The 13555-nt window shown below is 43.9% G+C and overlaps 1 protein-coding gene across 4 annotated transcripts in view; it reads left to right on the forward strand.

Moving 5' to 3' along the window:
* LOC126293200 (uncharacterized) overlaps nucleotides 1-13555 on the forward strand; it is a 638519-nt gene that overhangs the window by 340595 nt on the left and 284369 nt on the right. The window lies entirely within an intron of this gene.

Consider the following 13555-nt stretch of genomic DNA (forward strand, 5'->3'; position numbering starts at 1 on the left):
ATGGTGTGATGTGCAAATGATTAGACTTTCAGAGCATTCACACAAGGTTGGCGCCGGTGGTGACACCTACAACTTGCTGACAAGAGGAAAGTTTCCGACCGATTTCTCATACACAAACACCAGTTGACTGGCGTTGCCTGGTGAAACGTTGTTGTGATGCCTCGTGAAAGGAGGAAAAATATGTACCATGACGTTTCCGACTTTGATAAAGATCGGATTGTAGCCTATCGCGATTGCAGTTTATCGTCTAGTGACATTACTGCTCGCGTTGGTCGAGATCCAATAACTGTCAGCAGAATATGGAATCAGTGGGTTCAGGAGGGTAATAAGGAACGCCGTGCTGGATCCCAACGGCTTCGTATCAGTAGCAGTCGAGATGACAGGCATCTTATCCGCACGGTTGTAACGGATCGTGCAGCCACGTCTCGATCCCTGACTGAACACATGGGGACGTTTGCAAGACAACAACCATCTGCACCAACGGTTCGACGACATTTGCAGCAGCATGAACTATCAGCTCGGAGACCGTGGCTGCGGTTACCCTTGACGCTGCATCACAAACAGGATCGCCTGCGATGGTATACTCAATGACGAACCTGGGTGCACGAATGGCAATACCTTTTTTTTTTTGGAGGAGTCCACGTTCTGTTTACTGCATCATAATGGTCGCATCCGTGTTTGGCGACATCGCAGTGAACGCACATTGGAAGCGTGTATTCGTCATCGCCATAGTGGCGTATCACCCGGCGTGATGGTATGGGGTGTCATTGGTTACACGTCTCGGTCACCTCTTGTTCGCATTGACGGCACTTTGAACACTGGACGTTACATTTCAGATGTGTTACGACCCGTGGCTCTACTCTTCATTCTATCCCTGCGAAACCCTACATTTCAGCAGGATAATGCACGACTGCATGTTGCAAGTTCTCTACGGGCCTTTCTGGATACAGAAAATTTAGACTGATGCCCTGGCCAGCACATTCTCCAGATCTCGCACCAACTGAAAACGTCTGGTCAATGGTGGCCAAGCAACTGGCTCGTCACAATACGCCAGTCATTACTCTTGATGAACGGTTGTATCGTGTTGAAGCTGGATGGGCAGCTGTATCTGTATACGCCATCCAAGCTCTGTTTCACTCAATGCCCAGGTGTATCAAGGCCGTTATTACGGCCAGAGGTGGTTGTTCTGTGTACTGATTTCTCAGGATCTGTGCAGCCAAATTGCGTGAAAATGTAATCACATGTCATTTCTAGTATAATATATTTGTCCAATGAATACCCGTTTATCATCTGCATTTCTTATTGGTGTAGCAATTTTAATGGCCAGTAGTGTATTATTCGTACTGCTCGCCTTTGTTCAATCAATACCTTCTTTCTGAATGACTAGTTACCCAGAAACTTATTCCGTTCATTATTATTGAGTGGAATTATGCGAAATGTGCCAGAAAGTTGATACGTTTGTTTCCAAGAGTAGCAATTATACGAAGAGCAATAACAGCTGAACTTAATTGTTTGAGGAGCCCAGTAATTCTCTTCTTCTACTTCAGGTTTTCATCAATGTGTACGCCCAACAATTAGGATCATTCTGCCCTACTTACTGCCTCCTGCCCATATGCTACGCCAGTTGCTGGTATGACTCTATTCACTATACATAACTGAATGTAGAGTGTTTTTTTCAAAATTGAGGTAGAATCGATTTTCAGAGACTCACTTGATACTTCTGTTGCTTTCCCGCCAATCGTATTTATTATAGCACTAGTATCGTCTTCAAAAGGTACCAATTTTACTTGTTGAAAGTTAAGTGAAAAGTTATAAGGAATTGGAGTGACCCCAAAATTGAACCCTGTGGGACTCCCTTTGTGATTTTGCCCCAAACAGTAAAATTTCTACCTTCCGGCATTATCTGCAATATTTAGCACACGTTTGTCAAGCACGATTCAAACCAGCTGTGTGTAAAGCTATCAGTACCATAAAACTTGATTTTATTCCTAATAGAGTATCATGATCTATACTATCGAAGGCCTTGAAGAGATCACAAAAGATACCAACAGGCGATATATTATTATCGAAGGCTTATACTATTTGTTGAGTGAATGAATAAACAGCATTCTCAGGCGATCAATCTTTCTCGAGTTCCAGATGTGACCCGGACGCTGTGGCCGAGCGGTTCTAGGCGCTACAGTCTGGAACCGCGCGACCGCTACGGTCGCAGGTTCGAATCCTGCCTTGAGCATCGATGTGTGTGATGTCCCTAGGTTAGTTAGGTTTAAGTAGTTCTAAGTTCCAGGGGACTGATGACCTTAGCAGTTAAGTCCCATACTGCACAGAGACATTTTAACCAGATGTGATATGCTAACTAAATTGTTTCCACTTAAGTGTGAGGCTGTTCTTAGTACATTAGTTTTTCGAATATTTTGGAAAAAGATATCAGTAAGGAAACTGGACAGTAATTGTTTAAGTCTGCCTTGTTAGCTTTCTTGTAAAGTGGTTTAATAATTGCATATTTTAACCCGCCTGGAAAAATTCCCTGTACCGCTGATGCATTGCAGGCCATTACTTATTAAGTTTGAATAGTTTTCTGAGACAATATGTAGGTTTTGTAGAAATAAGGAATACCAACAGGTGTACTTTTTTTATAAAATATATTTATTACGCGAGCAGTTTCGATAGAACGCTAGTGTTATTTTCAGATCCCTATGCAAACGGAATGTGATATCCAGCCCTAGATCCTTTGGGACAGATACTATATACGAGGTGCATCCGAAAAATTTCACAAATTTTCGTTTTTTGGAAATAATTTTATTTTTTCGTCTATAGTAATGTTATCTTCTTCGAAGTAGTACCCATTACTCAGTCTCCGAAACACTTCTGGAACTCGATCTATTCGATAGCACTTACCTAGTTCAACGATGCGCGCTTAATTTTCTCCAGTCTTATAAAACGACGGTCGTTTAAGATTCTCTTCATTTTTCGAAACAGAAAAAGTCGCAGGGGCGCATATCTGGCGAATGTGGAGGCTGGAGCATCGTTACTGTTTAGTTTTTCACTAAAATTCACAAACAGACAATCAGGTGCGCGCAGGTACATTTCGTGGTGCAAAATCCATGAATTCTTTCACCAATAATCCGGACTTTTTTGGGATTTCTTCCTACAAACTAATCCTTATTGATAGTGTGGTCATTTTACAAAAAAATCTATGATGCATTATGCCGTTAAAATCGAAGAAAACGGTGATCAGAAGCTCAGAAGCTGGAACCCCTAATAGGTCTAGAGGCGAATCTGACAGTTGACACGTACGTAAGCATCCTGTCTGATCACCTGCATCCATTCGTGTCGACTGTGCATTCTGACGGAGTTGCGCAATTCCAGCAGGACAATGCGACACCCCTACACGTCCAGAATTGCTACAGAGTGGCACCAGGAACAATATTCTGAGTTTAAACGCTTCCACTGGCCACCAAACTCTCCAGACATGAACGTTAATGGGGATATCTGGGATGCCTTGCAACGTGCTGTTCAAAGAGATCTGCACCCCCTCGTACTCTTACGGATTTATGGACGGCCCTGCATGAGTCATGGTGTCAGTTCCCTCCAGCACTACTTCAGACATTAGTCGAGTCCATGCCACATCGTGTTGCGGCACTTCCGCGTGCTCACGGGAGCCGTACAGGTTATTAGGCAGGTGTACCAGTTTCTTTTGCTCCTAAGTGTAACAATGAATGTCAGTTTTGTTGAGTTTTATAAATCATAAATTTTAGAGTACTTAATGCTTCAAAGAGACTTCGTTGTATGAATGTTTTTCCGTGTAAGTTAACGACGTTTAAAAACTGCAGATAAAATACTGCTTATGGCTGGTGTATTGCTCAACTGTGAGTAAAGATATGTCATTATTGTGATCTGTTGCTCCCCCCCCCCCCCCCTCCTTCCAGCCAAAATTAATTTCCATTTCAGACATCGGGGAAAATCAGTTTGGATTCCGTAGAAATATTGGAACACGTGAGGCAATACTGACCCTACGATTTACCTTAGAAGATAGTTTAAGGAAACGCAAACCTAAGTTTCTAGCATTTGTAGACTTAGAGAAAGCTTTTACAATGTTGACTGGAATACTCTCTTTCAAATTCTGAAGGTGGTAGGGGTAAAATACAGGGAGCGAAAGGCTATTTACCATTTGTACAGAAACCAGATGGCAGTTATAAGAGTCGAGGGGCATGAATGGGAAGCAGTGGTTGGGAAGGGAGTGAGACAGATTTGTACCCTATCCGCGCTGTTATTCAATCTGTATATTGAGCAAGCAGTAAAGGAAACAAAAGAAAAATTCGGAGTAGAAATTAAAATCCATGGAGAAGAAATAAAAACTTTGAAGTTTGTCGATGACATTGTAATTCTGTCAGAGACAGCAAAGGACTTAGAAGAGCAGTTGAACGGAATGGACAGTGTCTTGAAAGGAGGATATAAGATGAACATCAACAAAAGCAAAACGAGGATAATGGAATGTAGTCGAATTAAGTCAGGTGACGCTGAGGGAATTAGATTAGGAAATGCGACACTTAAAGTAGTAAAGGAGTTTTGCTATTTGGGGAGCAAAATAACTGATGATGGTCGAAGTAGAGAATAGAAGCTTTCGAAATGTGGTACTACAAAAGAATGCTGAAGATTACATGGGTAGATCACATAACTAATGAGGAGGTATTGAACAGGATTGGGGAGAAGAGAAGTTTGTGGCAAACTTGGCTAGAAGAAGGGATCGGTTGGTAGGACACGTTCTGAGGCATCAAGATCTCACCCATTTAGTATTGGAGGGCAGCGTGGAGGGTACAACTCGTAGAGGGAGACCAAGAGATGAATATACTTAACAGATCTAGGTTCCAGTCTCAGGACTGTAGACCACAACAACACCAACAATTTATGAGGAACTTCTTGACACCATATTCCTCCTCACACCTGGAATTCTCAGGCATTTTTTTCCATGTTTGAGTAGCCGCCTTGTTCTGTCAGTCTGGTGTCTCACATTGTGAAACCGATCGGACACAGAGTGAAAGAAAACATTCACATAGCTGACGTACCCTCAGATAATGGTTTCTCTCGGTTGCTTCATTCGACTGAAACAAAAAGCCGACTGAATGAAGAAACAATCGGTTGTTAGAACCACTGGGTTGTCCCACCAGAAGGCATGGACTGGTGGAGCGGAAGACAGCGGCCCCGTGAACTTGTCTCCGCCGCCAATGGCGCGCATCTGGGGCCAAGGCTCTCTTAATTAGACCGCCAGCCCGTGGCGTGACGATGGTCAATTGCCCAGAGGCCGAAACGTCGCCGCCTTCGATACACCGGATGACGGCGGAGCGCATCTGTCCCCCAGACACAAAGCCTGGTTCACTCTTACAGGTTCACCGGACCCTCTTAGAACGTAACCCCGGTCGGTTTGAAGCACTGTGGCCGGCCGCTGTGGTCGAGCGGTTCTAGGGGCTTCAGTCTGGAACCGGGCTGCTGCTACGGTCGCAGGTTCAAATCCCACCTCGGGCATGGATGTGTGTGCTGTCCTTAGGGTAGTTAGGTTTAAGTAGTTCTAAGTCTAGGGGACTGATGACCTCAGATGTTAAGTCCCATAGTGCTTAGAGACTTAATTTTTAATTTCGGATATTTAATCGTGGACGTAAGAGCACTCTAATCGACAAAGAAGAGACCATTTTACAACGGAGGAGTTATTTGACTATCAAATCAGTTTGTTATTTGGAAGTGTCCTGGTAAATGTAGGCCATATGCGGACTAAAATTTGGGTAGATGTTCCAGTATCGTCAGACAAGGAAGCCTTTCTGTCTTTCTGTCTGTGTTGTCTACAGCAAACAAAGTTCTGAAAGGAAAACGACTAATGATAATCGATACAGGGAGCGAAACAGGTTTCGTGGACGAGTGTTTGTGGAATTTCGAGTCGAAAAAGGCTTGTGACTATCACGGAGAAATGAATGCCATGTCTTCTCAATCTAGGTTTTCCAGAGTTCTTCCTCACCTCGAGGATCCTTGTGTTGTTGTACGAGGGTCGGTCAAAAAGTAATGCCTCCCATTTTTTTCTACTTAAAAAAATTAAGTTAAGTGAAAAATTTGAATTTGGCGCCATTCCTCAAACCTTCTTCTGCAATCCACTGCAGTAGTAACTTTCTGTGTCAACAGGTGGCAGCACAGCAGAAGTTTGTAAGATGGCCGACATCGATGTTCGTTTGAGACAGCGTTGTGTGATTGAATTCTTGAATGCAGAAGGTGAAACGCCCATACGCATTCATGAAAGACTGAAGAAGGTGTATGGTGTTGTGACAGTGGATGTCAGCACTGTTAGACGATGGGTTCGTCGTTGTAAGGAAGCTGAAGGGCAAACACCGTTGACTGACGAAAAGCGGAGCGGCAGGCCGGTGAGTGCAGTGACTCCACACAACATTCAGCAAGTTGATGACATCATTCGTGGTGACCGTCGGGTGACTGCAGATGAAGTGTGTCGCATTATTTCTCTTAGTAAAGGCAGTGTGATCACTATTATTAAACAATTGGGGTACTCAAAAGTTTGTGCACGGTGGGTTCCAAGAATGTTAACCGATCAGAATAAAGAGGCAAGGAAAACAATAGCCTCCCAACACTTGCAGCGCTTCCGTTTGGAGGGAGATGAGTTTCTGAAAAAAATTGTGACCGGGGACGAAACATGGGTGCATTTTTTTGAACCCGAATCAAAGAGGCAGTCAATGGAGTGGCGTCACACAAGCTCGCCGAGGAAGAAAAAATTCAAAACTGTGCGATCGGCAGGGAAAGTTATGACAACAGTTTTCTGGGATACAGAGGGTGTGATTCTGGTTGATTTTTTGGAGCAGGGATGCACAATAAATTCTGTTCAATACGTCACAACCCTCAAAAAACTTAAAGCACGTCTTCAGCGAGTTCGCCCAACAAAATCAATGGCAGATGTTCTTCTTTTGCATGACAATGCAAGACCACACACCAGTCGTCACACCTCTGACGAGATTGTCAAAATTGGATGGGAAGTTTTGCCTCATCCCCCATACAGCCCTGACCTGGCACCATCAGACTTCATCTGTTCGGGCCACTAAAAGAAGCTCATCGTGGGATTCATTTTGAAGATGAGGAGGCCGTCAAAACATCCGTGCGTCAATGGCTTAGGAAGCAGAGCGGTGATTTTTACCGTGCTGGGATACATGCCCTTGTTCAAAGATGGACCAAAACTGTAGAGATGGGCGGAGATTACATTGAAAAATGACAAAATGATCCTCAATGTTGTGGTTTTCAACCTATGTAATTGCATTTAAATTTCCTGACAATTAAACGTAGAAAAAAAAATAGGAGGCATTACTTTTTGACTGACCCTCGTATGTCATAATCCGCCATATCACTCCCGCAAACTGCAGAAAATTCCGAACACAGACTCCAGTAAATAGGATATTATAGACTGGCTTTAAAAAAAAGGGTTTTGAAAATGATGTGTTGAAGCGAGATCTGCTGGCTATCGTGGAGGGAAATAAACCAGCTTATAATGCGTATGTTGTAGACGCTATGGCAAGTCCAGTGAACAAAACAATTGGAAGTGAACTACTGTGAATTGAACGCTATTGAACTTGTCGGGGCACATATTAAGAATTACGTCGCAGCAAGGATCAAAACTTTCCAAGTACTTCTGGTTGGCGCAGTAGGTGAAGTAATGCCGGATGTGTGGCAGAAATGTGTGCAGCATGTTCAGAAACCTGAAAAATCAATGTGGGACGTGGGTAAAATTGTGAAAGCTCACCAAGAGAGTTTAGATGTTAGCGTCAATAGTAGTAGTAGTAGTAACTCGTCTGATTCCAGAAACGGATGATTATTCTGCTGGAAAAAAAAAATAGAGCTCACCCTATAAAATTACTAATGGCCATTAAAATTGCTACACCACGAAGATGACGTGCTACAGACGCGAAATTTAACCGACAGGAAGAAGATGCTGTGATATGCAAATGATTAGCTTTTCAGAGCATTTACACAAGGTTGCCGACCGGTGGCGACACCTACAACATGCTGACATGAGAAAAGTTTCCAACCGATTTCTCATACTCAAACAGCAGTGGACCGGTGTTGCCTGGTGAAACGTTGTTGTGACGCCTCGTGTAAGGAGGAGAAATGCGTACCATCACGTTTCCGACTTTGATAAAGGTCGGATTGTAGCTTATCGCGATTGCGGTTTATCGTATCGCGACACTGCTGCTCGCCTTGGTCGAGATCCAGTGGATGTTATGAGAATATGGAAGCGGTTGGTTCAGGAGGGTAATACGGAACGCCGTGCTGAATCCCAACGGCCTCGTATCACTAGCAGTGCAGATGACAGACATCTTATCCGTATGGCTGTAACGGATCGTGCAGCCACGTCTCGATCCCTGAGTCAACAAATGGGAACGTTTGCAAGACAACAACCATCTGCACGAACAGTTCGACGACGTTTGCAGCAGCATGGACTATCAGCTCGGAGACCGTAGCTGCGGTGACCCTTGACGCTGCATCACAGACAGGAGCGCCTGCGATGGTGCACTCAACGACGAACCTGGGTGCACGAATGGCACAACGTCATTTTTTTCGGACGAATCCAGGTTCTGTTTACAGCATCATGATGGTCGCATCCGTGTTTGGTGACATCGCGGTGAACGCGCATTGGAAGCGTGTATTCGTCATCGCCATACTGATGTATCACCCGGCGTAATGGCATAGGGTGCCATTGGATACACGTCTCGGTCACCTCTTGTTCGCATTGACGACACTTCGAACAGTGGACGTAACATTTGAGATTCTTACGACCCATGCTCTACCATTCATTCGATCCCTGCGAAACCCTACATTTCAGCAGGATAATGCACGACCGCATGTTGCAGGTCCTGTACGGGCCTTTCTGGATACAGAAAATGATCAACTGCTGCCCTGGCCAGCACATTCTCCAGATCTCTCACGAATTGAAAACGTCTGGTGAATGGTGGCCGAGCAACTGGCTCGTCACAATAAGCCAGTCACTACTCTTTATGAACTGTGGTATCGTGTTGAAGCTGCATGGGCAGCTGTACCTGTACGCGCCATCCAAGCTCTGTTTGACGGAATGCCCAGGCGTATCAAGGCCTTTATTACGGCCAGAGGTGGAAGGGTACTGATTTCTTAGGATCTATGCACCCAAATTGCGTGAAAATGTAATCATATATCAGTTCTAGTATAATATATTTGTCCAATGAATACCCTTTTATCATCTGCATTTTTTCTTGGTGTAGCAATTTTAATGGCCTGTAGTGTATATACTTGTTCCATTTTTTCTCGATTCCGAGTAAAGAGCTTGTGTCACAGGGAGCAGGAAAGAATTAGTAGATAATTGTGTGCATAACTACAGACCGTGTTCTCGTTTTTGTTCCATGTTACCGAAGTGTTGTGAATGCCAATCGCACTGCAGTCGAGGCACCTTGCCTTCTGTTTGTTCACTCCAGCACTCTACGCTTCTGCAGAGCAGCCGCAGTGTCACGATTCGGCGGATGGAATACAGATCGTGGGCTCCGGGCAAACGATAGGATGGTTGTTTGCAAAGAGAGCACGGAGGCTTTACTTCCCCGTCCTTGAACCCTTCCAAGCTTGTGCTCCGTCTCTAATGACCTCGATGTGGACGGGACGTTAAACCGCAATCTTCTCTCATTGCCGTGTCGAGACCGCGGTAGGCGGGGTAAGCGAAGACTTCGGTACTTCCTTACCTTGAGGCGCACTCGTGATTCGGCAGATCTGCTTCGCAAACCGTGACCCAGAGCAAAGTGGGGCGGGCCAGACAGCTGGCAGCGAGTTCTGTGGTGGCCGCCGAAAAATTCCAGGCCAAGAGCGCCGGAGGTGCGGCCGGGCTTCCAGGCAGCCGCGTAGGCGGTGCGCTGGAACGCACTCTCCTGCTGGAGGCAGGTGAGGTCAGCGCAGCACGCAGAGTCGTCTTCGCACACACACAAACGCTGGCGCGGTAGCTGGCGCTTTGCCATACAGGATCCACACATGTCCTTGTTAACCCATCTCGCAGCATCCCAGAGTTGCTCGCTGCGAATAGGCGGAGGATAAATCCACTCGGTATTCTCGGACAACTATTTACTGGTTTATTCGTCACTCACGAGTCGGTCCGTAGTGAAAGAGGCTCAGTCACAATTTTAGAGAACATGAGTTATGATCAGAACAGTATTTCTTACGGTTAACCTAACAAGCCCTGATCAAAAGACATCTCTCTTGTGTTGACAAAACAGAGAAACAGTACATGCGTTTCCTAACTCCACGGCAAAGAATCTGAGGCCCTTTCTGAGCATACCAAAGGCAAGTCTTCATGTTCTCACGGCGTATTACTTGAACCATAAAATTGCGGGCATTTAGACGTCACTGCCAATATACTTTAAGCCAAAAGTGGACGCATTCCGAAGCAGTTATCGGTATGGGACGGAAATCAGTAGATGTATGAATTTTATCCATAGTGGATCCTGTCGAAGTCCGAGACTGTTACTTTATCGGTGTAGAAAAGTATCCGCTACCAGTCACAATAAAAGGTTATTTATTTGTCACACGACCGGATTCGGGCTTGCGCCCATCTTCAGGTGTTTATACATTCACGTACATGTTTATACCGTTGGAGATCACTGTATAAATACTAAAAAATTATTTGCTGGTGACTACAAAGATACAAATGGGACAATTGTAAGTGGTAAGGCAGCATTTGACGAAAATATATCTGTACTTACATAAAGATGAAGCAGCATTATTACAGTTATGCTGTGGTGACAGTTTTGCCACTTAGTTACACACTTATTGTCATTTTCACGTCCATATTTCAATTTTACCAAGTATAGCTTCATATTTCACTATTACGATGTGCACTCGTGAAATACACTATGTTTACATACAAACATGTGGGCTATGGACAAAGAACTTCGATGTAGCAGATGTAAAGATGTTGCTCATACAGAAACTTGTAGGTTATGGTCAGAGAACTTAGGCACAGGAAGTGCAAGGGTGTCGCGTATATAGAAATTTAAAAAGCTATTATAGACTGCGACGTTTTTTGTTAAACAATTTGAATTTTTTTTGAATTTTTTTCTAGATCCAAGTTCTCTGATAAAAATGTGAATCAAAAAATTTCAAAATGTGTATCAAAAAATGTCTCAGTCTATAATAGCTTTTTAAATTTCTATGTATGCGACACCCTTGAACTTCCTGTGCCTAAGTTCTCTGACCATAACCTACAAGTTTCTGTATGAGCAACATCTTTACATCTGCTACATCTAAGTCCTTTGTCCACAGCCCACATGTTTGTATGTAAACATAGTGTATTTCACGAGTGCACATCGTAATAGTGAAATATGAAGCTATCCTTGGCAAAACTGAAATTTGGACGTGAAAATGACAATAAGTGTGTAACTAAATGGCAAAACTGTCACCACAGCATAACTATAATAATGGTGCTTCATCTTTATGTAAGTACAAATATATTTTCGTCAAATGATGCCTTACCACTTAAAATTGTCCCACTTGTATCTGTATAGTCACCAGCAAATAATTGTTTGTATTTATACAGTGGTCTCCAACAGAATAAACATGTAAATGAATGTATAAACACCTGAGGATGGGCGCAAGCCCGAAACCGGTCGTGTGACAAATAAATAACCTTGTGACTGGTAGCGGATGTTTTTCTACACCCGAATCAGTAGATGTGATATACATGCAAAGACAAAGCTGGGTGATTTATTCAAGAAAAACAGCTTCACAGATTGAGGAAATCAATAACGCGTTAGCCCATCTTTGTCTCTTATGCAAGCAGTTATTTCGCTTGGCATTGATTGATAAAAATGTTGGATGTCCTCCTGATGAATATTATGGAAAAGTATGTCTAATTGACGCTTTAGACCGTCAAAATCACGAGCTGGTTGTAGGGTCGTGCCCATAATGCACCAACGTTTCTCAATTATGGAGAGATCCGGTAGCCTTCATGGCCAAAGTAATGTTTGCGAAGCACGAAGACAAGCATTAGAAACGCTCACCATGTGCGGGCGGGCATTATCTTGCTGAAATGCGAGCTCAGGACGGATTGCCATGAAGGGCAATAGAAATGGTGGTTGAATACTGTGATGTACCGTTGTGATGTAAGGGTGCCGCAGGTCACAACCGAAGGATTCCTGCCGTGAATGAACTAGCACCCCAGAGCATCACTCCACCACCGCCAGTGGCGTCTCCAGATAAGTCTTTGGCCTGGATTCTGATTGGCTGGAGTTGAATTGTCTTCAGTGGTGAGTCCCCTTCCAACTGAGCTCCGATGACCAGTGATAACGTTCCTCCGAGACGCCCCAGACAGCGGTGGAATACCAATGCGACTCTCACCCGCTGGACGGCCCGACAATCAGAACTATAATCCATTGTAAGAATAAACCTGATGCAAACAAACACAAGCGCGATGATTGGTCAGAAGCCGTAGCACATGTACATTGGTGTTGTTACGCTCTCGGAAGTGGGGTCCTACTTAAGTACCAGAGATATTATTGCTTAAGTTGTCCGCGCCCGTTAGGTGAGCGGTCAGCGCGACTGAATGTCAATCCTAAGGGCCCGGGTTCGAATCCCGGCTCGGTCGGAGATTTTTCTCTGCTCAGGGACTGGGTGTTGTGTTGTTCTAATCATCATCATGTCATCCCCATCGACGCGCACGTCGCCGAAGTGGCTTCAGATCGAAAGATCCAGCGAACGGTCGACCCGACGGGAGGCCTTAGTCACACAACATTTCCATTGGCATTACTAAGTTACGGTAAATAAAACTTTAAGATATTCGAATTTATTGACTGAGCTCGCCGTTTTTCTTAATAACGCATTAGTTACGTACTTTTTATTTCAAAAATCGTGTACAGTCACAACCTCCGCACTGTCGTGCTGTGATTGTCGCGCTGTTAATACGCAGTATGAAAATGTCTGAGGGTGCGTCCTGTTCCGTAGTGGAACACGATTAAAAAGTGCCGAGAAATAGGTTGTTCTTAATTTTTGTCATAAATTTTCAGAGGTAATCGGCTTTGAAGTTTTCCAACGGACTGTCTTAGATACAGTCGTTCGCAGCTGCAAATTCGTTTTACAGCGGAAACGATAGCGTAGTAACTTGACGACCTCATTGCATTTCATGATTCTCTAGGTTAAGCCTCCCTCAGTCAAGTCTTTTCTTTCGTTCAATTTGAAATGCCTACATCTCGTAATTGTAAAATTCATCATCATTTTTTATGAATAATGCACGTCTTCTTGTTTTTAATTACATATTGCACACGAAATTCCAGTTTTCATTTCAAATATAAATCCTCAATTATCAATAGTTTATCAAAGACTGTTCATAAAAGTTGCTTAAATCAAGAAAACATAACAATTTAATTTTTAAGGCAAAAATGAAAAACCAGTTAATCTTTAAATGGACTATGTCCATTGTTTTATACCGTATGTGTAAATTTCGAAATTTGTGCCAATGTCTGTGGGACCAATCTGCTGAGATCATCGGTCCCTAAGCTTACACGCTGCT

This window comes from Schistocerca gregaria, chromosome 10, assembly GCF_023897955.1.
Source record: "Schistocerca gregaria isolate iqSchGreg1 chromosome 10, iqSchGreg1.2, whole genome shotgun sequence".
NCBI lineage: Eukaryota > Metazoa > Arthropoda > Insecta > Orthoptera > Acrididae > Schistocerca > Schistocerca gregaria.